The 5,484-nt window shown below is 33.1% G+C and overlaps 1 non-coding gene across 1 annotated transcript; it reads right to left on the bottom strand.

The window, feature by feature from the left end:
* Positions 1-5,176: 5,176 nt before the first annotated feature.
* LOC120125746 lies at positions 5,177-5,283 on the bottom strand. The gene has a single exon (XR_005516391.1). It is a non-coding gene; the product is annotated as a small nucleolar RNA R71 (small nucleolar RNA).
* Between the last annotated feature and the right edge of the window lie 201 nt (positions 5,284-5,484).

Raw genomic sequence — 5,484 nt, 5'->3', positions numbered from 1 at the left:
ATCTATTAACAAAAAAGTCATTGTAGTATAGTGGTGAGTCTTTTTAAGTATGTCCACTACCCCAATCAATCACAAAAAATATGTAGGTTCCCTTGAACCATAACCCCAGTTATACTCCCAAAAGGACCTTATGTATAAAGCATAAGGATATAATAGAGGTACCTGAATTAGAAAATACTTCATCATTTAATAACTCAACCCCATGGTAGAAATAAGTGTGCATGTATTTATGTTAAATTGATAGTTTAATTTATTTAAAACATGAAGCAATCCATAATTTAGAATCATATTTAGAAAATACGGTAACGAAAGATCATACAAGAAACATATTGAAAATCAAAGATCAAACCGAAGGTATATCGTAAATCATATATCATGCCATTTAAAATATCCAATACGAACATGAATTCAAATTGAATCAGTTAAATAGATATTAAACGATAATATAACACCATTAGGAACACACCTATATCAGTTTGAGAAGTTTAATAAAGTAGTCTATTGGTGGGTCTGCCTATCACGGTCTACAGCAGTACTAGAACCTAAGTACAAAGGAAATTCAATTACTATCTTGATATAATGGATTATAAACTCATTTAAGTAATTTATACAAACCCTTGAGTAACTCTCAGAGTACACGAACCATGCAGATCTGCTAGACGATAAGCACCAGATCTAGTGACTCTCGATCGTGGAAACATGAGTACCTTCATAAAAATAAGTTCTCAAATCAAGTATGCATTCAAAATCCAATTATCATATTAAAATACTAAAACTATTAATGCATTTTAGGGTTAATAGGATTATTTCAGGGCTTTCGAGTTAGAATTTGGCAAAACGTACCGCTAAATTAGACTCATGATGTCAAAAAACCTAAAATATGACTTTTCAAAAAGTAAAATTTTGGTTAAATTCAAAGTCAACTATGGTCAAAGTAAACGGTTCGGTCAAAGTCAAATGTTTGATCAAATTTAAAGGCTTGGTTTGTTTTGACTCCATTCGAGTTGACGCGGTTCGGGTTAACTCAGTCCAAAACGATTTGACATGGTTCAATTTGACCAAACTGATTTTAGAGGGTTCTCGATTAGAGGACCTACCCCACATATAATGACGATGTGTGATGACACACACAGTGACCTAGAAGACGGTTATGGCCATCCAAATGCTTAAAAAAACTATTCACCAAAATTTAACCGCATTGACTCGGAAACAAGCTAAAATATATGACGAAAAATGAGGAAAAGTGGTCGGATAAATTACCCACGATGGACAGAGGAAATTACGTCGACTAGGTTGACCAAACCACTTGAGTTTTGATTTGAGCTGCAAAAGGACTACAATGGTGGTGACGTTGTTGTGCAACATTGATTGGATCGATTGAAAAATGACGAAAATAATGATGACCATTTTGGGCTCCGCTGTGGCTTTGAAGCACTCTCTATGACAAATGAAGACGTTTCTCGATGATTGGGTCGCTGGGGTTTGGACGTGGATTGAAAGAGTTCACGTGGGTAATGACGGTGTATGCCATAAACGGTCGGTGGTTACTTGACGGAGAGAATTGATGGTGGAGTTGAAATGTTTAAGTATTGGTTTGATTTTGTGTATTTTTCTTGAGTTATGGAAAGGGGAAAAACTTATTTGGTGTCCAGAGAACATGACATGGGTTTAAATCCTAATTTCTACATATTTATTATTTTTCCAGCAAATAATGGATGGTTAAATTCAGTTTTAGGTCCCTAAAATTCTTAGGATTTTAATAACTAGCACAAAATTTTTAGACTCTAACAATTCGATCCTCCTTAATATTACATTAAGGGTAAACTACATGAGATACCATAGAACTTTAAGTGTTGTATCGTTCATACAACTAAAGTTTTAATTTTGCCAATTATAATATTGAACTTTGATTTTTATTTCAATTATACCATTGGGCCTTCAAATCATTAACAATCAGATCAAAACAACGTCATTTTAGTGAGGTGTCTATGTCGACAGGCATTAGCCACGTTGATAACTATTAGCCACGTCATCATTTCATTAATGATTTAACGGTTCAGTGGTATAATTGAAATGAAAACCAAATTTCAGTGTTATAATTTGTAAAACTTAAAGTTCAGTGTTATAATTTGTAAAACTTAAAGTTCAGTGGTATAAATGATATAACGACTAAAGTTCAGTGGTATATGATGTAGTTTATCCATAAATTAAATATAATTAAGGGTCAGCTAGAAGGGGGACCACCAAACTATGGTAAAAAATCTTTTTGACCACCAACATTTCAATTTTATAATCAAACCACCCAAGTTTCTAAATGGTTTGATCAAGCCACTCTCCGGTAGAAAACTAACAATACGTTTGGCATGGATTTTCCATGACCTTTTTATTTCCATGTTGGATATGCATAAGACCACGTTACAATGCCACATAAGAAAAAAATTTGTCTCTCTTTGTTGTTATCTAAAGTAACCCTAAACCTCCTTATTTCAAATTTTCCCTATTCTAAAATCCCTAAAGTGGATGCTAAAATAGAAGAAACAAAGAGTAAAGTGAAGGAAGAAGAAGAAACACTAAAATTGAAGCACTGATGCATAAAACATGAACTATTTGAGCTTCTGTGGAGTTTGTACTATGCTAAAAACAACCGGGATCGATGAAAATCCATGTAGGTGGTTTTGAGGATGTGGAAATTTAGGAAAAGGGGTTAGTGTTTGCAAATTTTTTATTGGTATGATCCACCAATTTTTTTTGTCAAAAAGTATTATTTTTTGTCTTCTATAAAAGATTGGAGCAATTGAGCAAGAACAAAGCAAATGCAAATTTTGTTGGATTTTTACTTCTTTTGTTATCTTCTTTATGGGAGTGATCTAGGGGTTATAAGATATGTTAGAATGTTACTCACTTAACATTTTATCTATTTTTTGTCTTCTTTTGTTGTTTTGTCAATGTTGTGCTTTAAGTATTAATGAAATGTTAAAGTTGTATCTTAAATTTAAATTTGTCTTACGAAAGCAAACATACAAAAATATTATTGCATTCATTTCCAGACCAATATATGATATGCATCACATGTTTGACCAATATACATAAACAAAAAAGACATTTCCAAACCAAATCTTGGAGCATGTATAAACTCTTTTCAGCTATCAACAAAAATTGTAACAATATAAACTAATCGAAACATGATGGTCAAATGTATGTTAAATGCACTACTCAAAAAATATCAAACAAAAGGTTTATGCTACCAATAAAATCAAGTATGACTCTTATGCCTCTTTGGAGATAATTGGCTGGCAGAAGAATACATCCTCATGTGAATAGTGGGGTTGGGTATCCATCTAACAATGTAGCCTTGTGAAGGTGGTTGTGGCCTTAGAGATGATTGGCTGGTGATAACTCTCCGAAAGAGTTATCAATTTACAACTTTTTATCTAGGTTTGACATGGAATTAAGTATGTTTAATAGCATTTTACGTTTAGTTATTCTTATTTTTATATATATTTTTCATTGTTTAAAGTTTGGTTAACTTAGGCTAATTTTGATTTTCTTGCTAAAAAGTGCAGATGTTGCAGCGAAGAAGTAAATGCTACAACAACTGATAACTCACCAGTCTAGACATACCTTTTGGAACCGAGACAGCTAGGTGTTACATGATGAATACCCAATGGATACTATTTTGACCTCCTTACCTATAAATAGGACCTACCTCAACTCATTTAATCATCAATTCTTTATTTTATCCTCTTTCACACAAAATCTCTTGTCACTTTTCCATGCTCGCCTAAGCTACATCGAGCGTCGAGTGCTGCAGCATCTGGGAGTCAGCTTTGCCGAGTAGCTTCGACAGTTAGCAAGATCACTCAACTACTTAAACTTTTTTCTAAGATAGGGAAGTTTATCTACTTGAATTTTATATTTGGGATGTTGAATGTTTCAAACTTAGTCATTTGGGTGGTACCTTATTTATATGAATACTGTTTAATTTTCTACTTTGTGCCTTATGTTTATGAATGATGAAAGAGATTTCATTGTTTAATGTATGCTTTTATTTTCTTTAGAAATAAATTGAATGCTTTTCATACTAATTTCATGGCGTTGGTATTGTAAGAAGCAAATGCATGACGAGATGTATATTGCCAATATATAGAATTATTACTATGTGATTGAATGTCTTAGTGAGACCTAATTCATATTAATCCATTTATAGCAATTGGTGTTAAATACATTGTAGTTAAGTTAAATGCATGAATTGAACAAGGAATCCCATTTATCATCCCACTTTATTTGATTTTTGACTCTGTGCTATTTCCAATGTTGTAGCATGACCTTCCTCTATTCCATTATATTTTCTCTTTGAATACTAGTTTCCTTTACATACAATTTCAACCAAAATTTATTTCGTTAACTTAATTATAAACTATCTGCTCTCTGTGGGTTTGATATCCAAAATACCAAAAGGATTTCTACTTTATTACTTTGATACAATAGTGTATGCTTGCACTATGCTATAGTATTTTCTAGAGCATCAAATTTTTGGCGCCGTTGCAGGGGAGCAACTGTTTATTTTTTAGTTTTGTTTTATTTTACTAACTCTTTTGTTTTTTTATGTACTTTTCTATTGCATGTCTGAAGGTAACAAATTGGTACCATTTGATTCTTAGATTGAGAGAACCTTTAGACATCTTCGACGAGAAGCTAATCGAAACTAAATTCAAATGGGTGATCAACCACATGATGTTATACCACCGCTACAACACGAAGGAGAAATGTTTTATAACATTGGAGTTGAGCAGCAACATTATTTCCATATGTATGATTACAATAGACCGATCAAGGAACACATCGTCCCTACATTAGATGATTTACATCCCAGAATAGTATGACCAACCATCCAAGCTGCCAATTGGTAATGTTCCAAATATTGTAGTTTTTGGGGTAATATAGCAGTTCTTTCACTAAAGATCCAAGAGCACACCTTATATAATTCATGGACGTATGTGATCCCTTTGTATAGCAAGGAGTTCCTGAAGAGGGGCTGAAGCTAAAGTTATTTCTATATTCACTGCGCGATAAAGCTAGATCTTGGCTCAATTCGCTACCACCAGGTTCTATAACATCCTATAATAAACTCACTCAAAAAATTCTGTTGCATTTTAATCCTCCTAATATGAATGCAAAGCTAAGGAATGACATTACCTCTTTTTAGAATCTTGAAGACAAATATTTATATGAAGCTTAGGAAAGTTTCAAGGAGCTACTCTAAAAGTGCCCGATGCATGGATTTCCCCATTGGATGCAAGTGGAGATGTTTTATAATGGGTTAAATATGCACACTTGCATAGTGGTTGATGCTTCAGAAAATGGAGCACTACTGGACAAGTCGTACAATGAAACATATGATATATTGGAGAAGATTTCTAATAATGACTATTAATACCCCGATACGAGGAACATGTTTGGTAAACATAATGCTGCATCACCAGA

This window comes from Hibiscus syriacus, unplaced genomic scaffold, assembly GCF_006381635.1.
Source record: "Hibiscus syriacus cultivar Baekdansim isolate YM2019G1 unplaced genomic scaffold, ASM638163v2 tig00110442_pilon, whole genome shotgun sequence".
Taxonomy (NCBI): domain Eukaryota; kingdom Viridiplantae; phylum Streptophyta; class Magnoliopsida; order Malvales; family Malvaceae; genus Hibiscus; species Hibiscus syriacus.
This window is presented reverse-complemented; position numbering and strand designations above follow the sequence as displayed.